The sequence below is a fragment of the Pinus tabuliformis genome, chromosome 8 (assembly GCF_031772625.1).
Source record: "Pinus tabuliformis cultivar Carrire ecotype Pingquan chromosome 8, CPIR1, whole genome shotgun sequence".
Classification (NCBI taxonomy): Eukaryota; Viridiplantae; Streptophyta; class Pinopsida; order Pinales; family Pinaceae; genus Pinus; species Pinus tabuliformis.
Window position 1 is genome coordinate 1,077,930,666 of NC_142294.1, and position 26,356 is coordinate 1,077,957,021.

Consider the following 26,356-nt stretch of genomic DNA (forward strand, 5'->3'; position numbering starts at 1 on the left):
CATTGTATTCAAGATTTGACTATCTTCATTAATGGTTGAAATAGTAAAGAGAGGTTGAATATCATTTTCATCATCAATCCATTCTTTGTCATCTATCTCTATGATTGTTCTTGTTGGAGGATATAAAGTGAATTTCTTAGTTGAATTACCATCAAAGATATACATATCACTAGATCTACAGCTAATGAAAGCATCAGTTATAGCCAGCCAAGATCTTCATAATATAAGTGGATGTCCTCCTAGATTTTTCTTTGGGGTTAGGATCATAAAATCAACAAGGTACTCCCAAGAGTCTAACACTGAAATATCTTCTAATACACCATCTGGTTTGATTACAGATCTATTTGCCAATTGTAGTATTGTAGGCGTATAAAGAAGATTGGGAAGTTTGAGATGTTCCATGCTTTGTTTGCTCATGATGTTTATTGCTGCTCCTAAGTCAATCGGTGTATTTGGGATTTCAACTCCATTGGTATGTGTTTTTACAACTGGACTTCCTGGATCTACATATTTTTGTATGGCAATTTTTCCCATCGTTATGTCTATTATTTTTCCTGCTAGCTGAATTCTTTTTACTTCTTTTGTTTTTCTTCCTGGTTTCTTCATGATCAAATCTTTTATTGTTTTAGCTAGAATTGGAATCTCCTTATTGGCTTGTAACAAAGGGATTTTGATACAGGCATTTTTCAATTCATCTAGAAAATCATAATTAGGCAACATAATATGCTTTTCTACCCCTCTATCAACTTGTAATCTTTCTAGAAAAGGAGGTGTAGAAGTGGATACTGGTTGTTGCCCTATGATAGGAGTTGAGTTTATTGGTTCTTTCTATTTTTCATTTTTAGTACTTTGGTTTTGAGGAGATGTTCCTTCAAAACTTTTATTTTGTTGTAGACAATCTTCCTCATAATTGTCTTGTTCTTGAATAACCACAGAAGGTTTTTCTTTTCTAATATCCTACCAGATCTCAATTGGACATCATTGAGATCTAATGGAGTGATCATGTAAGTTGGAAATTGTTGGCCTTCCACCATATAGGTATTCTGAGGATTTTTATTATTGGGGTTAGGTAATGGTTGGGCAGGTAACTGATTTGGTCTTTGTGGAAATGGCAATGAAAGTTGAGGGTTTTGGTTTTGAAGTTGGGGCTGTTGATTTTGTTGAGTAATTTGTTGGGGAGGATAGTTTGGATATGATGGACGATATTGATAGTATGGAGAGAATCTTCCATAAGGATTATGCATTCCTTGAGCCCAAGGTTAAGTTTGAGACTGAGATTGACGCCAAGGTTGTTGCCAAGAATTCCAATTTGGAAGGGGTTGTATATACATTTGGTTGTTAAAACCCTAATTTTTTTGCCCTTGCCAAGGTCTTCTAGAGACAAAGCAAAGAGACTCTGTTGGATTTGAAATTGTTTCCGACCAGGGATTGAAGGACAACTTTTGGTCTCATGGTTTTCTGAACAAATCACACAAGTCTCTATGACTTTTGCATCTAAAGGGCATTCTCTTAAAGCATGCTTCTTCGTGCATTTGGGTCAAAAAATAGCCAGAGCATCAATCTCGATTTTCTACTTGTTTTGTAACTTAAGGGTGTCTATCTATTCACTAAGGCTCCCTAGAATATATGTTTTAAATTCATCAAGCATGTTTCCAATTTCTGCCCTACTCACTGATCCAGTTGTAGATTTATTCACCCTAACAAGAGAAGGATCTCTTGGACCTTTCCCAATTTTGGATTTTCCTCTTGAGAGATGAACACATAATTCTCCTATGTCACTTAATGGGAGTTGAGAGATATCTCCCTTTCCCATAATGTTAAGGATATCTATCCATTCATCTCTAATGGCTTTTAATAAAAGATCTTTTAAAGTATCTTGATCTAAGTTATCCATTTTTGCTCTTTTTAAGTTATAGTTGAATCTCTCAATTAAATCCTCTAAATTTTCATCCTCTATTTGCATCATTTTGAACACTTCATCCTTGTGATTGATAGGCATGCAATAATCCAAATACTTGTCCAAAAACACTTTCTTCATGTCATTCCATGTTCTAATGGACTGAGTGACCAACCCCATGAACCATTTTAAAGCAGATCCTTTCAATGTTGAAGGGAACAATTTGAGTTTTTGAGAGTCTTGTAAATAATCATAAGTTCTGCACAAGACTTCAAATTCAAATAAGAAGGTTCCGGGGTCTTCACTTTTTAATCCATGAAAATTTGGGAGGATAGAAGGTGAGATATTTTTCATTGTGGCATTTGTTTCTTCATCAACTATAGGGAATCCAAAAGAATTATCAACTTCCCTATTTCCTCTACCTCCTCCATTATTTCCTCTACCTTCTCCATTATTTCCTCTACCTCTTCCTCTACCTCCTCCTCCTCCAAACAGTGAGAATTCTCCATCTTCCCCTTCTTCTGCCATTATAGTTTCTTCAGTGTCAATATAAGATTCAACCTACAAGGTTAATTTCTCTTCCTCTGGTTCCTCTATTAATGGTATGTGGAAGAGAGTTTCTACTTCTTCTTCTCCACTAGGTATTCTATGTCCCCTGTGGAGGTGAAAAAGGCTATTCTTTCTATTGGAGATCCAAGATTTTCCTCCTCTAGGACTGCCTCAGTAGATGAAGTAGGAGATCCTCTTGATTGAATTTCTGACCTTAGAACTTCAGGAGGTCTATGGCTAGGAATATGAGCTTGAGATGGAGGTGTATCTCTTCTTAGTCTTGGTGGAGTAGGTGGTGTTGTAGGAATTGAACTCCTGCCTCTAGCTATAAATCTACCCCTAGAGTCTCTTTCTCTACGCATATCATTTTTTTTTTTAATGTAAGAGATAAGGTTACCTAATTACACTTCCCCAGCAACGGCGCCAAAATGTTTAGTCAATTTAGTGTCCTAAATTGCTTGCATGAATTATCAACCGAGGTTTGTAGACTGATGAAGTGTGATGCACTATATGTGCTTAGTTAACTTTTCTCTTACTTCGTTGTTTTGTATTTTTATGTTTGTTTTGGGGGCTTCTGTCCTTTGATGTCTAAGAATATACAATATATGAGAGATTTGCATGGATCTAATGAATTTTTAAAGGAAGGATAGGTTCCTAAGTTAGTCTAATCTCCTAAAAATGGACCAAGAATCATTTTTAACTAGTTAGGACCTAATAAGAGAAACAGAGCATCTATCTTATCTACCATTTAGTCCTAATCCATGGATCTAATTCTTAAAACCAAAAGTAATATTGATGCAGAAGGTAATTCAATAATTGCATTCATTTAGCCATTCAACCATTCAATGTTGGAACATGATAGAATCAATCTCCTTGAAATGAATTTTTGGAATGTCAAGTGATGCAACTGAGTAATGACCTAAAACCAAAAAAGAAAAGATGACAGATTGTAAAACTAACAATATGTTGAGTAAGTTCAATCACTGCATGAATTAGATATTCAACCAATTAAGTTAGAATTGTCATCATTTCGAAATGGTTTTGAGAACATCTAAATACAGCTAATTGATAGTTTTATGCTAAGAAAATGCGTAAAAATAGTAAGAAGCTAAGCAACTATGTATTCTCATTGCTTCAATTTTCATTCAGTCATTTCTCATACAATATCTCAGAAGAATAAGACTTTCACAGTTGTGATTTTTATCCTTACACTATTGGTTACAAACTGAAATGAAAAAAAACTAGAGAAAACAGACTTGTAGAAAACAGAGTAGTAGAAATTAAAATGAAAACAACAAGTGAAAAACCTCCTTCAGTGCAGGGGGCCTCTGCAACTAATGTGGTTGGATGATAGCTAATTAAAGATGCACTTTTAAACCACCATTGACAAAACAGAGTTTGTATTATCAACAAAACGAAGTTTGAACAGATTTTTTAACAAAAAGCCTGTAATCCCTTCTAGCTTCTAACTACTTCTCGATCTTATTTAACTGATATTTATATAAAAACAACATAACTGTCTAAGAGAAAATCTTGTTACAGGTGGCTTGATCCGAATCTATCATGACTGCTTATAGAAAGACATGCTACAAGTGGCTTAATTCGAATTGTAATGAGACTGTTAAACTTCTAAATAGCTACAGGTGGCCTGATCTGCATTAACTCCTCAAATTCTGATCAGTTACAAGTGGCTTAATCCACACTAACTCTTTAACAGCCTGTTAGACTCTTGATTAGCTACGAAAGAGAAAATCAAGAGTCCCATTACTACTAGATAATGTATTTGACTCCATCTTTGACCATGAATTTAGGCATGCTATTCTACCGATCTGGACCGAGTGAGTAGGATAGAATCCATGTAGAGATGATTCTGTAGATGCCCATGTGGCCCAGTTCTTCATTTGACACCTGTAACCTACCAAACCATGAGAGTAGCTATGGAACCCACAGTTAGCTGCAGAATAGGCTGCATTCTGTAGCTAATTTGCAAAAATCCATTAAAATAGAAAGAACATGAAAATATAATATGGTGATCATTTTAGTGCTTTCCTAAGACAAAATCTAGCATTTATCATTGATAGGATCTGTAATCTTGTGAGAAATCAAGAGAAAAAGGTGAGAACAAATGTCAAGGGGAAGGTAATCCTGAGGTTCAACAACAGGCAGCGTAGAGCTTCAAAGGGAGATCCATATTTTGCTGAGGAGAAGTCGAAATTCAGTGCCATAAGCTGGAGTGGGAGCCCGAAGGCTAGGAAGATCAAGTTTTTAGAGTAGCAGTTGATCAGTTAGCAAGAGAGACACTAGTCCGAGCTGGGTGACATAGATCTGCGTAGGGTGACGCAGAGGTAGCAAGGAGCAACTCATCTTGAGCCAAGGTCAGTGTTGGATCACCAGTGGAAGTGAGATTTTTCTCACTAGACTTTTGTCAGTCATTTTCTCTATATGGAAAGCTAGATTTGAGCTTCCATAGATTTGTACTCAAATTTACTACTGCATAATAATAAAATCCTTAACTGTTGCACCAGTTTTCCCAAGTTGGGTTTTTTCGGGGACATTGGTCCAAAAATAACGATGTATTATTGTGTGTGTGCATCTATTATTCCAGTGTTTTTATTTCTCCCGCAATATTGTATTTGTGAAGGTTGTAGTGTATTAGTTTCGATATTTACCAAAGAATGTAGTAAATAGTTTGTTCAAGTTATTTAACAAATAGAAGAAACTTAATCAGTTGTCACAGTAGGATTTGGGGTCACAAAATTTTCACATGGAATTAGAGCACAGATAGAAACCAGAGAGCTCAGTAGCAGCAGAGGAAAAGGAGGTTCGAATTTCTGCGTAGGCAGCAGTTCGAAACCCTCAAGAGGTAGCGCAATCCTTGGACCACGAGGGTCAATTTTTGAGGAAAATTTATTTCTCTGAGAGAGTCGACAGAGAATATATTTTCCATAACAGAGGTTACCAGAGGCAAAGGGAGCAGCAAAATTTTTTCCTTGCAGATCAGATTTGCAGCTGGGACACAGTTATTTTGCAACAGTTGTTTAGTGCAAAATAGCGTCAGGAGGAAGGAAGAGTACACACTAAGGGAATTCTTTTCTCAGGGGACTTCTAGCCCAAAAGTTCAAATTTTCCTAGCAAAACAACAGTAGTTGTGAGTAGATTTGCCCACTCCAACAGGGAGTGCAAAAATCCAGTCAACAGCTATGCAAAGGAAAAAAGGAGGAATTCGACACTTTTGCAGAGATGGCATCAGCAGGGCTAAGAGATTGGGATCGATTGGAGGGAGCCTCTAACTATGCGATCTGGAAGGCAATAATTTCTTGTCTTCTAGATGAGTATGATCTCAAATCTTATATCAATGGCGTGGTAGTTGTACCCATAAATGCAGATCCGCTTAAAGCCTACAAGAAGGAGATGGCGTAGGCAAAGAGGCTAATTCTTGATGGGGTTTGAGATCACATGGTGTCTCACATAGTTGGAAAAGATACTGCCCAACAAATGTGGGAAGAACTTGTTATGCTATACGAGGGATCTTCCGAGCAATAGAAGATGTATCCTGAGGAGAAGTTGAGATGCACGAGGATGGAGAAAGGGGAGCATATAGACCCATTCTTTAGTAGGCTTCAGGATATCCAAGATCAGTTGTCTGCAGTAGGGTCAGCACCTCAGCCTACTGAGTTGGTGTGATTTTCTCTAAACAATGTTTCCAAAGAGTGGTAAGTCTTTGTCCAAAGTATTTTGGGCAGAGAAAAGTTATTATCCTAGGATCATATGTGGGTTGATCTACAGTAGGAAGAGATGAGGCAAGATTTTGTGAATACCACCATCACTGGAATCAACAACAGCAATGGGACGAAGCAAGTAAAGGAAGAGGAAGATGTAGCCCTCACATCAAAGGGGCAGAAGGAGTGGCGCAGGAGGAAGAAGGACATTTCCAAGGTGAAATGCTTCATATGTGGTGAGCTTGGTCACTACATCACTCAATGTCATCTCAGAAAGAAGGACAAGGAGGAGAAGAAAGATCAGTAGGCTACATCTGAGTAGATTGATAGGATGTCCTCCAGATTGGAGGAAGAGTTTGAAATGATCACCGATATACCTCCAGGAGTGAGATGGGGTGATTTGGTTTGTAGCCCCAGAGAGCTACAAGATGGGCAGGATTCTTGAGGAGGTCCAACTCATGAACCAATACCTTGCTATGGGAGCCCAAAACATGCATTAGAAGGATGGATCAGTGGTAGTTGGTGTAGTTAGGTGCCAAAGTGACAGATGCAGTAACTAGTAGCAAGTTAGATGTTGGGAAAAATAGTACAGTTGGCACAGAGCAGATTCAGTAGCATCGTAGAGGCTTCAATGATAGCGCAGAGTCTAGTAGCAGTCAGGACTCAGGTGACAGATGCATCATACTAACCATAGTTGGTTCAATATTTTGGATGCTTTTCCATTGTAGTTGCTGCAGCAACACGGATGGGGCATTTATCAAAGTTACGCAGTAGTTGGTTGGCAGTAGAATCCAGACATCAACAGTGTAAGAGGAAGTGATGCAAATACATGGTGTTGCTTCAATGGGTTGCAGCACTAGAACACATTCCTTGCTAAGAAGGTGTGTTGATTTTTGTAGCATCGGTTATGTTCTAGCCACGAAATTTGGTGGAGAGGCTAGAATACATGTATTCTCCAAAAACCATAAATTGTTTCTGGAAATTCCACCTAGAGACGACTTAATTAAAATAATTAATATTTTTTTAATGGTGTCTAAGTCTAAACTTAGGAAAATTGATTAATTAAAGGGTACTAATTAAGTCATGGTGAAATATTCTAGAAGAAGACATGGATCAAGTTCTAGTTAATCTTAGCCATTGATTATGTTTTAATCTTGTTTGTTGAAGCCTCAACGAGAGATTATAAGAAGAAATTCAATGGGGGTTGGAGAACACACTTGGAGCCACCAGAAATTCGATTTTGCTGGGAAATCAATTTCCATTGTATTAATTGTGAGTTGCCAGAGATGATTCGGTAAAGTCAGAGTGGTGAGAGAGGGGCAGGGATAGTAAGGACAGAAGGAATTTTTTCCAGTCCAGTGAGTACATAGAAAAGAGATAGAGAATTCCACAGAGAGGCTGACGCGGTGTAGAGAGGCAGCATAAAGCTTCAGAGGGAGAACTGTATTTTGTTGAGGAGAAGTCAAAATTCAGTGCCAGAAGCTAGAATGGGAGCCCAGAGGCCTGGAAGATCGAGTTTCTAGAGTAGAAACTAATAATTGAGCAAGAGAGATGTTGGTCCGGGCTAGGTAACACAAAGGCAGCAAGGAGCAGCTCATCTTGAGCCAAGGTCAATGTCGGATCACCAGTGGAAGTGAGATTTTTTTTCACTAGACTTATGTCATTCATTTTCTTTATATGGAAAGATAGATTTGAGCTTCCATGTATTTGTACTCAAAATTACTACTGCATAATAATAAAACCCTCAGCTGTTGCATTAGTTTTCCCAAGTTGGGTTTTTCCGGGGAAATTGGTCCAAAAATAACGATGTATTATTGTGTGTGTGCATCTATTATTCCAGTTTTTTATTTCTTCCTCACTATTGTATTTGTGAAGGTTTTAGTGTATTAGTTTCGATATTTACTGTAGAATGTAGTAAATAATTTGTTCAAGTTATTAAACAAATAGAAGAAACTTAATCAGTTGTTGTAGTAGGATTTAGGGTCACCGACTTTTCACACACTTCAGTCATCTTCATTCATGCCATCAACCTATCTATAATGCTTTCATGTATCAGCAGATCTCTTATATCATAAAGTCATACTATATCCCATATTAATCATGGTTATATTATGTTATCATCAACTACTTCATCATGACATCAATTTGTCATCAAGTGTTAGTGTTAAAGAGCTAATAGGAGTAGACTTCAAGAATCATGATCACATGCATTACTTATTTGTCACATAACTCAATCCATCAAGTTAGGCATTCAATTTTACCATATGCCATAATTACTAAACACATCAAAACATAACCATGGTCAACAAAAGATCCTGAGTATCAATCTCATAGTTCTACTTCTATCATCATCGCTACCACGATTTTCACAAACAAATAGTGTCAAGTTACCATCTACTAGAATCAAGGTGCTAAAATTCTTCATGGGATCAAGATATCCAAAAATGATAGATGTTAGCCAAAAATAAAGTATACCAGTATATCAGAAATCAATATTTCCAAGTAGCTTCATAGAATCAAAAACTTCATTATGTCTAGAGGTAAGATACTTCTCCAATATCAAGTACACCATTTCATCATAAGAACCACGGATCCAAATCACTTTCATATGCATGCATGAACCATTTGAGAAGGAGAAATTCTCATCATACCTTAGGGCTTGCTAATATTACAGCTGAAACATAACATTGGAATAATATAACATGCATACTTTATAGTATTCAAATACATGTGCATATTTTCATTTGACATAGGAAGCTTTTAGCACTTAATCATATTTTCATCAGGTGCCTCTTTACCTTTTCCAACTATAGCTTTTCTTTCCTGCATCTCAAATGATCCTCAAGAAGGATCCTCTTATTACATCTCATCAAGGAGGTTAGAAACATCCAAATACTCAAATATACATGCAGGAAGTATAAGTAATGATCAAAACAATAATTAGATCTATAAGTCTAAACAAAAGTAAAGACATAAAGGAGCATCATAAGTCAACAAATACTTATCTTCAATGAGAGGTGATCATTTCCCTCTTGAACCAACCTTCAAGAGCCATCGTTGTCCATTGTCCACATAACAATGTTGCCTTCAATCAACTTTATCAACAACTAGGCCTACTAGAGACCATCCCATCTACGACTTAATCAAATTTGTCACAAGTGCTTGACAATATTCAAATTGACCATGTAAGGTTTCATATCTCAAATCTTTGTCATAAACTAGGCTTTCTCTCAAACCCTAACCTCATAATATCCATCAAACACTAATACACAAATTGCCTAAGGTTTGCTTCAAACCCTAGAATTATTTTAGGTCTCCACCATCCTCTTCTTTCTTCCATCAATGGTATCATCATAGAGGTGATATCCATGACTTTTCTTTAGCCCAACTATGATACCATGTTAATTTTTCATAAGCCTATATTGTTCTTTGCTTTAATAATTACATTTCTTCATTAACATATTAAGTTCACCCCATAACATCGTAACATTATTCTGATTTACATCATTATTCATCCTCATATGGAACTATGTAGGAAGAACAATATCATCATCATCAATGCAGTGGACATAAAGGAACAATAAAAGAAAAGCACTCACACATAGAGACACCGGGATTGGTTAGAGACCAAGGCAAAACCCACTATGGGGAAAACCCTTCAAATTCTTCTTCTTAGTAGATTATCATCAAATGATTCAGAAAAAGAGATTACAATGATCCATATCTTCATTTATGCAATTAACCAACAAAACAACTACAACATCCATGAAATGAACCCAACACAACATATACTTAAAAATTTGATTCTGAAGTCTGTAATGAGTTGTCATTGTCTGCAGTCAATTGTTGAACCCTGTGATCACTGAGAAGAATATTTGGAAGACTGAGATTTCATCTTTCAGTTCCTGGTTTCATGGAGGAGGAGATATGCGAGCGACTATGGCTTCCCAGTCACTCCCTTAAACCTGGCAAGCAAGCGACTGGGATCAAATCTGGACTGTGGAAACCCTAACTCCCAATCACATGCATAGTGAGTTTTTCGTGTGACTACAAGGCTCCAGTCACACACATGAACCTCTAAGAGAGAGACTATAGTCTAGATCGTTCTGTATTGTTCCTTCAATTATGGCCCAGAACCCTAGATCTGAAATGCAAGCTTCAGACCCTACAATTTCACCTCAGAGCGAACCTGATCCTCCATGGACAAGCCTCAGACCTATGCAAGCCAAAAACAAAATAGAAGAGTGTCTCATGGTTGTGTCTAAATGAGGGAGAGGGTACTTGTATTTATAAACTTTCAAGATGGTCCATTTTGCTTTAGGGTCGACCTTATCAAATATGCACATGTGGACTTTTCTTCATAAGTAGAGTTTTCCTTTTATCCTATTTGAGTGATATTTAGGTCGATTTTGGTCCTCTCGAAAATAGGAATTCAATGCAATCATTATCTCCATCAAGTGAGATGTCCAAAGTGGAATTTGACCGCAGTTGCATATTTTTAACAAACATTCTTTTGACTCGTTAAATCCTAGGAGCATGAAATCCATGCTTAAATAAAATGATTTTTCTTCTTTTATATAAAATACAAATTGATACAAGTACAAAGATATATATGAAGACCGAAATTAGTTACTTTTCGAACAGAGGAACTATAGAGATCAAAGAAGGACTCCCTTATATTGTGAATACCTACATGTTATTTTTGAATGTGAGCCTATTCAAAGATGGAAAGGTTTATCGCTGAGTTTTCCTGTGTGTGTGTGTGAAGGAAAGTTCCCTTTACTTATAGTGTTAAAATATGGTCTGAACTAGAGTGTGTGAAATACCCCTGAGTTAAGTTCCTTTAAGGGCATCAAGACCTGGCATGGGGGTGACCAGCTGTGAGAAAAATTGTAGCACAACTAAGCCTATGGTGGGTGGAACATAGCTCACCTTACTTCAATTTCCAACTATTTACTAGCTATAATAGATAAATCATTATTTATGTGTTAATGATACCTTTTGACATATATGGTTTAGTGACATGCATGATTATTTGTTGTTGTTATATCATTTAATTTATTGATCTTAGTGTTGGTTATGAGAGTAAATTTTGAAAGTAGATAAGTGCAGTGGGTTTGAATTCACTTGGTTGTGGAATTTAAATGAACTGGGATACGTGGGAAATGCATGATAATTTTGGTAATCGCATGCTTTCCTTGTTAATTATTGTTGAGTATGTGTTATATTCTTCACACGTTTATATGCACCATGAACAAATGGGGGACGTTGTTCAGCCCCCTTACTTAGGGGTTTGGCAAGGGGTGGGAGCCACCTTGGTTAAGGTTCAGGGTAGCGCCAAAAAAAAGGGGCAGTGTTTTGTGTTTGTTTTATGGTCCACAATTTTGCTAAAAACAATTTTGTGACGCAAAGTGGATTTTCCCATGGTTTTATAGTTTCAATTATGGAATTATGTTCGATTAGAAATTAATATGTCATGGCATGTATATTGTATCGTTATACTTTATAGGATATTGTGTGTGTGTGTGTACATACACACACACACACACACTATCCTATAAAGTATTATGATACAATATATTGTAATACTTTATAGGATATTGCGTGTGTGTGTGTGTATATGTGTGTGTATATATATGTTGTGTATGTGTGTGTGCGTAATACTTTATCCTATAAATTATTACGGTATATTGTATCGTAATACTTTATAGGAACTACGGTTCGATTAGCAATTAATATGTCATGGGATGTATATTGTATCGTAATACTTTATAGGATATTGTGTGTGTGTGTGTGTACACACACACACACACAATATCCTATAAAGTATTACGATACAATATACATCCCATGACATATTAATTGCTAATCGAACCGTAGTTCCATAACTAGAGCTATAAAACCATGGGCAAATCTACTTTGCTCCAAAAATTGCTTATAGCAAAACTGTGGAACAAAAAACAAACACAAAAAATTGCCCGTATATATATATATATGAAAAAATCTCTACGTAAATTTGTGTGTGTGTCATTATATCTTTTCCATTTTTATTAAGAATTTGTTTACAATGATTAATTGTACATGGTTAAAACTTACAATTACATGTTAAATTTTATTTAATTTCCTCTACGGGCTATAAATCCCAAACTTGTCCTCTCATTTAAATAAGTTGAGGAAAATTTTTGTAGTCATTCTTGGAGTTTAAAGGTGGAATCCAAAATGTGAATTATGGGGAAATAGGTCAACTTGGCATTTTCACCATAATTTTTTTTTGGGAGGTTCCAGAGGCCGAAACTTGGACCATATTGAAGGGAAATATCAGTGAACATATAGTTCAATTTTAAGATCTTGTTCGCTATATTTTTGGATTTATGATATGAGGAATTCGAGCTTCCTAAATCCTAATTTAAATAGGCCATCTTGGAATTTTCACTATAATTTTTTTCTACAAGGTTTCAAAGGTTGAAACTTGGATTATATTGAGGGGAAATATCGCTAAAAATATGGTTCATTTTTTGGATCTTGTTTCCTTATATTTTAGGATATATGATCTTAAATGCTCCTAAAAACATGCTTCAAACAAGCTAACTTGGAATTCTTCCTATAAAGTTCCTTCTGAGATATTCTAGACCCTGAAACTTGGAGGAGAGAGAGGAGATATCTCAAGGAATTTATGGTACAAGTTACAGATCCTAAATTTCTATAATTTAGGAGATATGCCCCAAGGAATTTGGGTCTCCTAAATGTTCTTGAAGTTGCATACAAGTTTTTTGAAAAAATGCCTAAAAGGTTTCATAATTGATTTCATACGAAGTGTTTGATAAAATGCCTCGAAGACAAAAATACAAAATTTGCATGATTGAGTAGTATATTTTTGCAAGGTAAGTGATAGAGTGGTGTCCCTATACCCTTAATCGGGATTTAAGTGAGAAAAATGTGAAGCCCCACATCCCTAATGAAGTATTGTGGGTTGGGTGTGTGACATAGTGGTATCAGAAGTAAGGTTCAACACTAAACCTGGATGGGCTCGAGTATAGGAAATAATTTTAATTTTAAATTAATATCTATGCATGCATGTCTACTTATGTGAAAATATTTTGCTATATATATGAATACACTAATGTTATTTGAATACTGACTTGAGTTTGATATAGCAAGATAAACATGTAGGATGTTGACTAGATTCCCTAGAGCAGCCCAACATAATTGCAAAAGTTTATGGCCAAGTGATGCAGCCATAACTATGAGGGGGGATCTCTTAACTTATCTCTTTCTAGTTTTAATATTTTTCTTTAATGTTTTGAGAAGTTTTCATATGTTGATGAATAATAGCATAGGCATGATAAAAATGCAAGAGATGAAATAGTTCAAAGATGCATGTCCATTAAATAGATATTAAATAACGATATGTTAGATGTATGAAGATATGTTAGGTGCATACAATAATGGATGTGCATGCATAAGGACTCATAGTAGTCTACTGTCATAATGTGATTCAGATGACTACTAGTGGTTAAAGGTGAACATGTAGCCAGGAATGGGTTGACAACATGATTGGGAAGCCAATGAAGGTGTTGCATGTAGTCTTGTGGAATCAAGGCTATGGAAGATAAGGTGTTGATGAGAGAATGGTACAAGTGGAACCTATACATGTTGATATGCATGTTGTGATAGTGTTGTGAGTGCACTTCTTCCTCAGTTGATTTGTGGAAGGTTGGAGCCCTAGAGGGAGGAATGTCAGGACAAGTGTTTGTGTGCCCCTCGAAGGTAGATGAAACTGGTATAATCCACAGGGCTCTAATACATGCTTGGCCAACCTAATTTGGAGACCCTTGAATGATAGTGGCACAACCTAAGGGAGTGATGTGATCAAAGAAGTGGGGTGCACTACCTCCAGTCGAGTGGGATGAGGGGGGGGATGTGAGACCGTTGGTTGGACGTTGTCGAGGTTGGTACCTTGTCCTTATTTGTGTTCCATATTGGTTATGTATCATACTTAGCTCTTGGTAAGCCAGTGTCTTTGTGCAGAGTTGGCCCATCTTGAGAATGACCCATTGTTGAACAAAATAATAGAAGGAGAGCCTATGGCTAAGAAAAAATAAGATGTTTGTTTCTAGTCAGTGGTTTTCTCTAGATAAGTGTTATGAGAATGATTGATTATGACACTTGAATTATATGTACACTTAAAGCATTATTTGAATGTTTGATTAATTGCATGATATCAATATATGCTCGTTGTTAGTGTCTATGAGTCACTAGTGATCAAATGTTCTCTTTCAATGTCATTTGATAGGGTCCTAGGTCAAATTGTTATAGTTTCAAATAAAATTTGATCATTGGTCAGTTCTAGGTCATTACTACTCCCTCCATACTTAAGGTCATAAAATGTTGTCATGGTCTTGTCATCACTCCTTGTGATGGTTAACCAAAAGAGTGTCTTGTTAATCATTAAAGGTCATCATATCATTATCATGCACACTGTAAAGGTTCAAAGGTCTTTAATTATGGTTTTAGATATCCATTTGGTGTCATTATTAGGTCATATCATCAAAAGTCATGTAGGGAGTCATGTCATCACCATAGTCACCATCAAGGGAGTTAGTAATTAGGAAAAAATATTTTAAATGATTCCTAAGGTACATTTTACTCCTTATGAAGATGTAACCTTGCATAATAAAGTGATAAAGTTGTTGTACACTATCCTATCATTCAATTTTTCAAAAATACAAGTGATGTCACTTCATGACCCAAATCAAAAATTCGATTTCCGGCCTATAAGAAGATCATCCAATCATTCTAATTTCTCATTTCACCTTCATTGAACACATCTCTACTATCGAGCTCCATCCCAGCCACCAGGGCATCGAAATTCCTCCTCAAAACACTTGCTTACCTCCTACGCTGCGCTTCTAGCTTCTATGTTGCGCTTTTGAATTTGGAGGCCAAGCAAGCATCAAAGGGGTTCCTTTCAGCATTTCACAGGTTCTAGTATCTCCTTGGAAAGTAAGTAGAAAATTGTCACCTTTCTTATGCATCATTCTTCTTAGAAAACTCAGTGAAAATCCCTCCCCTAGGGTTTCGTTGTGCTTTTGGTTTCTATGTATTTTTATTCATTATAGTGGTAAAACACTTATATTTTCTGGTATATCACCATCACCTACACCTCACATACCACCCCTAAACATTTCCCATACCCATTCTTTTTCCCTACAAACCCTAGCCTACGTTGTGCTTTTAGCAAATTCCTAGGCTAGGACTGTGTTTTGGACCTTTATACACCTTTCCCTCACTCTTTTCAAGAAATTCCACCTCCCTACACTCCCTAACATTTATCCCTACCCCTAGAATTTTCCCACAAATTTACCTAATCCCTAACCCCTCCATTCCCTTTCCTCAATACAACAGTCCTTTTTTCCCTGTTTTCCCAATCATACCCTACCCTTCCTTCCTACCTAGCTAGGGTTTTATCATGCAGACTGAAACCATGGACAGTGAGAAGAAAAAGTACAACAAAGGAGGGAAAGTTTCCAGATATGAGCCAACTCATATCCAAGAAATCATGGCCTCATCTTTCATCAAGAAATCCTTTGAAGATGTGGGCTGCCTAGGTTTTTGTGAAAGGATTCAAGAGGCAGGTTGCCATGCCAAATTGACAAGCCTCTTTGCCACCAATTTTAGGAGGGATAAGGCCAACATAGCAGGGGTTGACTTCACCATCTCAGTAGATGCCATAGCCTCAGCAACATGTATCCCTAACTATGGAGAAATCTATTTTAAAGAGATGGATTTGGACATTGAGAATTACAGAGTTTTCCTAAAGCCACACTAAAAAGATGCTCCTCTACACATCTTTCCCTTCAGACAATTGCTTGAAAGGTATGCTCCTTTAATGGAGATGATCATGAAGTACTTTACCTGTGAAGGGAGGTTTTCAAGGCTATACCAATATCACATAAGGCTACTGGTGCATTTCACAGCAATCAAACCTCTAAACCTACCTCACTACTTATATAGAAGCCTTGTCAAGATGAAAAAGAAGGTACAAAGCAAAGGGAAAGATCACCAGGCAAGTCTATTTCATCATGGTTTGGTCAAAATCATTGTTCTTCATCAGCTTTCACAGGTTAATGTATCATGGGAAACATTCAGCCAATCAGCTCCTTTTATGCCTGCCATTAGTCAACCTACCAGTCAAAGCACTCCATCAGCACCATCAAGGCCACAGGAGGTTGGCTCATCCAACAAGTTTTCAGTTAGAAAGACACCTAGGGAAGAGATCTCATAGACCTACAAGAAGGGGAAATATTGGTTTTTGCCCCTGAGATCACTAAAGATGGGCCTACACCTAGACCTCTGACTAAATCACAAGCTAGAAGATTTCCTAAGGAAGCTACAGTTGAGCAAGTTCAAGGAGAAATGGAGTAGTCACCTAGGCATGTAACTGAGTCACCCTTGTAGCAAGATGAGGAGGAGATGCCTCATGAACAAGAAATCTTGGACCATGCAGAGAAGTCAGATGCAGATATTATCAAGGAACAACAAGCACAAATCCAAGCACTCAAAGATGATCTTGCCAAGGAAAACTACATGGTGGCCTTCTTGAAAAAAGAAAACGGACTTTTGAAGGTGAGCTTGATGCATCATAGTACCTCACAAGGCCTTCCATCATCCAGCGAGGCAAAGGGCAAAGGTAAAACAGTGATCGGTTTAGAAGAGCAAGTTGAAGACAAGGAGTCATCTCCTTCATTAGTACAAAAAGACCCTATAGCTGCATGCATTGGTAAGAATAGGGAATATTTTCTTGAGAAGGTAAATTAGCACTTGGACTCCTGAGGAAGGCAAAAAGAGCCACAAACCTTCAAAGACACATGGCTAGACATTACTACACCATGAACTGGATTAGGAAACTTAAGAAACCCCTAATCAAGCTAAACAAGAGAGAAAACCTTGATTTGCTTGTTGATGCATCAATGATTGTCTAATCCATCACTCAGAAAGAAAAATAAAATGTTTGAAGCAAGTTTGATAAATTTTGGTCAAAGTTTGAAAGTTTTGGCAATTTGACAATTTCATGATGCACAGAAGTGCAAAGATCTCACGCTACACTTTTTCTTAGAGCCTCCATATGAGAAAAAATTTGCATGGATGGATAGATATGGGTTGGTACATCTCAAATATACACTTGGTTCTCCGTGTCACTTCACAGGTTGCAAGGAAAAGCTCAAAAACTACCTAAAAACATGTTTCTGCCACCTTTTTGGACCCATCATTGCGCTTTTGGGAGTACTTTTTGGAGAATGAAGTTTAAGGTGGATTAGAGGTGAATTTTTGTTGGTTTAAAGGTTCTAAGATCTACTAAACATCCAGGGCTATCTACATCAACCCTCATATCAGCTTGAACATGCATAAAAATGATCCAAAATGGCTTCACAACAAGTACGCTGCGCTTCTATGAAAGAGGCAGAATTTCGAGTTTTTGAGTCAAAGTCAACTTTTGATGATGTAATTTGACCTCCAAGGTGTTTTTATGATGTAATTGAATGTAATAATGATGGTTAAATTTAAATCCATGTAAATTTCATAGTAATTAAATGCTTGTAAAGTCAAATTAGTCAGTTTAAGCTAAACAGGGAGTTGGTTTCTAACCTCCCTAGTTTTAGGTATGGTTAGAGATTTTGATGTAAACATTTCCTATGATGATGGATTCGACCCCTGAGAGGGGGAAAGTAGTTTTTCATCTATATGTAGCTAGTTTCAAGTGAAATCAAGGGTTGGACATTTGAGAGTGAGAAGCTTGGAGCTAGTGTACACTTTGCAGGAATAATACAGACAGTTGCAGCTATTATCTTGGGATTCTTGTGGTATGCTTTTGTGACAGTGGTTTTCCTCTATTTTATCATCAAATTAAATATATATATATCTCCTTATTACCATATCTATGCTTTCTTGTGATCATCTCATAGGTGTTTAATAGAATTCATAAGTCTTATGCTCTATTCTGATGATATTTTCATGTTATGTGTTCTTTCTTCTTATAAATGAATTCATAAGTTTATGCTCATTTTGATCCCTCCCTATTCCAACCCTATACCACAATGACAACTCCAATATGTCACTGATCATACCTACCTTTCCCCATTGTATCTCTGCAACTGATCTTTAGAAACCCTGACCTAGTTCCCAGACCCATGACCCTGGTCTAGCAAACCCTAAAATCAAACCCTAGTGAGTTGAATATCTAGCCTAAGATCTATTTTCCTTCCCAGCCATTTTATTGGTTGTGAGATTCTTGAGAGAGCCCTCTCTAATTTGGTAGGGCTATCTACCAAATCTAAAGTTGGTTTGAGGTTACCTCCGTCGGTCTCCTTTCTCAGCCTTGGGACACTGAGGAGTGCTAACACTCATGAGATTGCATGAAGGAATTATTATGTTATAAGACAATTGTACTGATATGATGTGTGTTGAGACAACTGATATGCACATGAGTGAAAGGGAGAGGTATCCCATAGTTGTTACAAGGAAGAAATTTGGGTTACTTGCATTAGAGGGCAGATGTGGATGAAGGATCAATCAAGGAGGGCTTGACTAGGTCAATATGAACCAGATGGATAGTGAAGTCACAAATAAAAAACGGATTAAGAAGGGAGTTCCCCTTAACTGAAAATTGTGCTTGGTTCATATATTTTATTTATGAAAATAATATGAATGCATGAATGTAAGCAAATAGAAATTGGCGCTTCTTATGTTTTGGGTGAAAAGTAAGGTTACCTAATGAATTCCATGTCACATGGAATGTTCATATGAAAGGTGTACAAGAGTGATCTCTTGTTATTAACTACCACATGAAAGAAAGTGTTGTGCTTATGATTATGCTTATGAGACTTATCATGCAAATGACTGAAAACAAGAGAGGCTGAAAATTAAATTTAAAAATAAATGTGTGTGAACAACATGGAATATGTGCAACTTTGGAACATGCATGACAAGATGTATATGCACATCTTTGGTTGCATGATTGAAGGCAATGTTTGATTGTGTGAATTGGATACATAGTGCAAATGTCCTTTATGACTATTCATTGAAACTTGTGTGTAAGTAGATGAAATGATAGATTTGTGACTAATATGTGATGCTGAGATCATTTTAGGGGTTGTCAAATGTTGCAACATAAAGTATGCTAAGAAGCCAGTTGAACTCCTTAAAAGATCTTAGTTGAGAATGTATGTTATTGTAACCAAGTAAGTATGACATGTAGCAAGCCAAGGTAAAAAAAATAAATGTAAAGGACTTAGGTAAGAATTCCTTTCAGTTGAATTTGATATCTTTTGTTTTTCAAATGAATGCATGTATTGTGTGGATACCCAAGAAGGGTATGGTTAAGGCAGAAAATTGTCAGCATAAAATATTTAGTAAAATCTTAATAATGTGTGAAAGCATTGATTTGCTATGTTGAACAAAGATTAAATGAATGAACAATACACACATGAGACAAAATATGTTTGGTAATGCATTAAGAGAATATATGAAAATGGGGGATCTATGAAGCAAATGTAGGGACTGTAACTGTGTTCATGACTCCATGAGTATTGTAATAATAGTTTCTAAGCTTGAGATAAGTGATTCTATCATATAATGTTGAGTTTGTTGGTAAGGAGCATGTAATTGAAGGATTGGTTTTTCCTAGTTAATGTGAAAATTGTATAGAAATTGGTGATATATGAAAGCAAGTTTGTCTTAGTACCTAGTGGGTTATGATAGAGGAAAGAAGCCTTCAATGTTTAAAAATTGCTGGAATATTTGTGATGGGTCCATGAGTTACCATGTCATGATTTGGTCATGACACTTATATTATGAATCATGATGGTACATTTGCTTGGTGCATTGAGTGCATGCATGCTTTTATGAGAATCAAATGCATGATTGAATATCAATATATTCTAATAATTTTGAGGAATAGTTAAGTAGTTGAATGAGTGACATGAATCCCTCATCCTATAAAGAAAAGTGGAAGCTAATTACTCGTGAATTTAGAGATATATATCTTTCGGTTTTGACCCTTTGGTTGTTGGAATAAATGTTTGAATGCAATATGGTATGCTTTGAATGCTTGTGATGTGAATAAATAATGCAATGGTAACTTCATTTCAATTTATTTTTAAATCAATTTAAAGTGATTGAATTATTATATGTATAATAATTTTGAGATCACTTCAGGGGATGTTATAAATCTTTCAATCAAAATATTTATGTATAGTCACTTACCATTGTTTTTCTAATTGAAAGGATAGATTACAGTTGAAATGACCTTGGTTATGATAATGAAGGTTGAGTACTACCATATGCAAGAGTCAAACATCATGAGAAGAATCTCATATTTATGAAATATGATTCCTATATGAAGCAAGTTGGAAAAGAAAAGAAAAGGGAAGAATATTTTATTTAAATTATTGTGATTAATCTCATGAAAACTTTATGCTTGCAATACAGGTGAGATGATGATTTATTCAGGAAGGATAGATTATGGTTGTGAAGTTGAAAATCCTAGGGAAAAGGGTATTGGGGTGACATCAAAACCCTACAACATACATTGATCACCATGAGCTATGTTATGACAAATGTGTTGCGTTATTTAGAGCAAGCTAGAGGGATTCCTTGGTTGTAAGAATCCATAAGTCTCAAGATTATTCTTGTGTGAGGAAGATTTGCCAAGGAATGGATTGCCCAATGGATTGGGAAGGAAAAGAAGGGGGTGCCTAAACTTGGAAGGTGTGTGACTGCAAGTAAGGGGAGACTTGAATGAATTGGGTTTCAAAGATTCATGTACATACTCATTAGGATCATGAATGCATTAGGTGTGTCCAATAAATCAATGAGTTGAACGTTTTTCTTATGGAAGCCTTGTGAAACAATGGACAACAATGTAGGAATGTCTTAGTATGCAAGGAGGTCTAGAGGTAACTAGACCATGAAAAATGAATGGCATTTCTTGAAGCAGAAACTAAGGACATCGAAAATGTTGTTAATATGCAAGTGGCATGTTCCTTCTTTTGCATAGAATGGTTATATAGATAGTAGCACATTGAGGAGGATGTTCCTTAAAGGGGGAGGGGATTGTGACACCATTTCATTACCCCAAATTTTGTAATGTAATTAAGAACATATTATGTTAGGGTGCCAACATTGATGTTATGATATCAAACTTTATTATATGATGTAATATTCATTTTTATAATAAAAATGATAAAGCTGAAGAAAGGGGATTACCAATAGATTATGGTGCCTTGGGGAGGGGGAAAACTTGACTTGAGAGAAAACATTAACCATGGGTGAATATTTCCCTTTGATGTGATGGTTAGCCTTCCCAAGAAGCTGAAAGGTTGGGAAGATGAAGGGTCAAGGTGTGATTATAAAAATAAGAGGGAGGAGAAATCAAGGGGTTCTTCTTCTTGGTTCTTAAGCTTCTAGTTTTTCTCTCTTCTATTACTCTCTCAATCATCTCTCTCTCTCTCTCTCTCTCTCTCTCTTAGAAAAATTGAATTGGCAAAAGGATTGGTGACAAAACCCAAAGAGGTTCAAACCTTATGACTGGTTAAGAGTTGTGAGTGACTACTTATGTGACAGGAAATGAATGTGTTGTAGCACTTTTTCTTTGGAATAGATAGCTTCGAGGACTAGGAATGTTCCTAGTTGTGTATGGTACATAGAGCACTAAAGAGGGAAGGCTAAGGAACTGCAAAGATTATAAAATGACTCCCTTGTGGTATGTTGACCTACATGGTATTTTTGTGAATGTGAGCCTGGTCAAATATGGAAAGGTTGATCACTGAGTTTTCTTGTGTGTGTGTGTGTGTGGAGTGACCTTCACTCATGGTGTTAAAATATAGTATAAATCTAAGTGTGTAACTATCCTTGAGTTAAGTTATCCTCTTGGCATAAATATGTAGCATGGGAGTGGCCAATTGTGAGAAAAATTGTAGTAAGATTGAGCCTCTCGTGGGGTGGAATGTGGCTCACTCTACTTCAATTTCCAATATTTGTTGGTTGCAATAAATAAAGATTTATTTCTATGTTAGTGATATCTCTAGCATATATAGTTTAGTGGCATGCATGATTATTTGTTATTATTATATCATTTAATTTATTGATCTTGGTGCTAGTTATGATGGTAAAGTTTAAAATCAAATAAGTGCAGTGGGTTTGAATTCACTTGGCTGTGGAATTTAAATTAATTAGGATTTGTGGGAAATGCATGATAATTTTGGTAATTGGATGCCTTCTCTGTTAATTGCATGTTGCATTTTATCTACTTTCCTCTACAGGATATAAGTCCCAAATGTGTCCTCTGATTTAAATAAGTTGAGGAACAGTTTTGGGGTCATTATTTGAGTTTAAAGGTGGAAGCCAAAATATGATTTATGTGGTAAATAGGCCATCCTGTTATTTTCGCCATAACATTTTTTCTGGGAGGTTCCAAAGGATAAAAATCGAACCATATGGGGGGGAAATATCTTTAACATATGGTTCATTTTAAGATCTTGGTTCACTATATTTTCGGATTTATGATTTGAGGAAGTCAAGCTTCCTGAATGCTACTTTAAACATGTCATCTTGGAATTTTTTCTATAATTTTTTTTCTAGAAGGTTTCAAAGGATGAAACTTAAACCATGGTGAGGGAAAATCTCGCTAAACATATGGTTCAATTTATAGATATTTGTTCACTATATTTTAAGAGTTATGATATGTGGAAGTTGGGCTTCCTGAATGCTCTTGAAAACATACTTCAAACAAGTCAGCTTGACATTCTTGCTATAACTTTCTTTATGAGTTGTTCCAAACCTTAAAACTTGGAGGAGATGGAGGATACATCTCAAGGAACTCGTGGTACAAGTTTCAAATGTTGGAATGATATAATTTAGGAGATATGCCTTGAGGAAGTTGGGTCTCCTGAATGCTCCTGAAGTTGCATGAAAATTGTTTGAAGAAATGCCTAAAAGTACCTCTAGTCCAGGTGGCTCCAAAGTTACTCAAAATTTAGAAGTGGCTTTGAAATAGCTCAAAAATAAAAGTCATCATATTGAAATGAAACTAAGACTAGATCATAGTGCTCATTTTCCTGATTCCAACGGCACTAACAACACTCAAATCCAAGTTCATATGCTCAAGATATAGTTGGTCAAAGTCTTTGTCAAACTAGGCCAAGTGGCAACAATTTGGCAAAGGGTCGGCGAACAAAATCCGACAATTGGAACGGGCGAGTTTTTTGCCTCCTTAATTTTCCCATAAACCCCAAAACTCGATCAATTTTTTTTAATAGTATCTCTTTATAAAAAAATAATAATTAATAAAAAAAGGGGGCGGGACGGGCCTGGCTGACCCACCCACCTCACCGGTCACTCTACATATGTATTATATAACAGCCAAATGGGCCGACCATTTGAAACTCCACCATAACTCGGCGTCGGTTGGATTTTAACCCGACCGACCCGCCGACAGGCAGCCCCATGTGCCACTTCAACGTGCACTCCAAAACATACACCGCTAACAATAATGCCATAATCTGCACGCCTCCAAAACAAACGGTCAAGAAAATTAAACTTCGCCCAATGATTAATAAAAACGTGTCATATTAAAATAGCACCACGGGGGTTTGAACCCAGGCAGGGCCCGTACGAACTAGGACAACTTACCAACTTGCCAAACGACTTTGTTGGAAAATCTACCCGCCAAGGGCTATTTAACTAGTACTTCATCATTCACCAGGGAAAGGTTAGAATGGAGCACGTGGAACCCAGCCCATGCAGGGCATATTTTTCGAGGTAGGGATATTCTGCCAGGGAATATTCTTATGCAGAATCTTGGAGGAATCTAAAATATTCCCTATAGGGCAAAAATTCACAGTGACAGAATCATGCCAACTTTATACTTGAACGAACCAAAAATTCGCTAGGAGTCTGATGGTGTGATCAGTTCCCTCAATTGAGCAACAAAATTTTAGGCAGTGAGCAATGAGGAATCTTTGCAAAATCTTGAGGAATCTAAAAGATTCCCTTAGAGGCTTATTTTTTACAGAGGCAGAATAATGCAACTTTATAATCATTTTTCATAGAATGCCACAAGGAGCGAAGTGGTGTGCTCAGAATTTTCATCGGAGCAGTGGATTTTCGCCATCTTCGGGATGGAATCTTTTGGGGAATCTTCAAGATTCCCAAGGGTCCAGATTTTGACGGTGTTAGAAATGGGCCAAGTTTATAGTCATTTGACATGATTTCGTGCCACGAATTCAACGTGCAGTCCATTTCATCAGCTGAGCTTTGCATTTTCAGGCCATCCCCAAAAGTGGAGCTATATGATGTGATGTTGTGATGTTTCTCTTTTGATTTGCTGAGATGATGACTTTGTTGTTGACATCCTTGTTAACATTATGTTGAAGCATACTTTTATGCCACATCATGTGAGAATTTATTATCTTGTCATGTTGAAGGAGGGCCCATATGAGTGAGAGTTCCTATAGGAGAACGTCTCGTGGAGAGACATGCCACTCTGGTTGAGGGAATTTATCCTTGTAATGACAAAAAATGTACCATGTACTCATCATCATCTTGCAACATTTAATGAAGTGGCCTCCCCACTCTTACCACCGGGCTTGGAGACGTAACCCACACTGGGTGAACTTCGTTGTCAATGTGTGTCTATCCTTTGATTTGATGGTCGTCATTAGGTTTCCTCTTCTTCAAAAAGTATGCACATGTGGTTTTTCATACTCTTTTACATGCAATTCTTCTAACTTTAAAGAAGTAAAAGACCTTGGTTAATTCTGGTAGCTAAAGAGATCCAGATCAAGTTTGGTATCAGAGCACTCTTCTCACTAATGTGAATTGCAAGTGTGAACAATTGAATATGCAACAAGAAGGGAAATGGAGAACAACAGAGATCTCTACGAGGACCTCCTCAAGATGGAACACATGGTGGACATAATATATGCATATTATGAGGAGAAGATGGAAAGAGAGGAACGAGAGAAAGAAAGAGCAAAGGACGATGCTCGAGTGAACAGTGTTCTTCTTCATCATCTTCTCATCATTCAAATGAGGAGATCAGTTAGAGCCTTCAAGCAGAGAATGTTGAATTGAGGAGACTTCTACGAGAAGAAAAAGACGAGAAGTAGAGAGTGCAGCTTCGGTTATAAGCCACGGAAGAGGCCTTGGAAAAATTGAAGTGCAATGAAGGCTTAACAAAGCCATCATCACCTGCTTGAGAATCGACAGCTAGGGTAAAAAATATTGATCATTCTTTAGTTTCATTTTCACATGATGTTATTTCAATTGGAAACATAGAGGTGCCATTTTAGGAACTAGCATGTGACTCCTTACCAAGATGGGGTATAGAGGAGGATGACTTGGTGTTAATGGCCAAGGAATGACTCAGCCATTGGAGGTTGTACAAAGACCTTGATTTGCAGGTTTGGGGTACACTGAAGGAGAGTGTTCAAAGGCAGCAAAATCTTCCAAGGCATCGTCAAAACTGTTGAGGAAAGAGGATGATGGAAACACATCCCAATCCTCCCATGACAGTGCACATTGCAGAAGAAGAGTTAAGGCAAGCTCTCATCGCCAAGATTGCACCAGGGACAGTCAAGAGGGGTATAAAAAGTCTCAAGAGAGGTGAAAGGCCTTCTCCACATCAGGGAAAGAAAAAGGTTAAGCAGTTCTAGAGGAAGAAGACTTTTTGCAATCATTGCAACAGAGGTGAACATCAAAGAGCCACATGTTCAAGGCTCCATCTAGGGCAGCATCTTAAGGACAAATGCTCATGTAGAAACCAATTGGTGAAGATGTTAACCAAGCACATCCGCCAAATTCCTAGTGTTTCACTTTTGTTCAATAAGAGATGGTTTTACTAGATATGGTAACTTGTCTTGACTGCATTTTGTAAATCTGTGTTGCGAATAATTTTAAAAGTGATGATGTGTTTTCCATCGCTTATTAAAGCAACAATGATGTTTTGGCGTTTTGTTGATAATTAGGGTATTCATTTCTATTATGATGTAAACTTCACCACATATTGTGTGTTATAAACTCTTGGAAAGCATGGGGATGCTTGGATCATGATTGGTCATGTAATTGAGCAAGTAGTTTGCAAAGATTGTACTACAGGTTTGCAGGGGATGCATGTATCAATTCATCACTTATG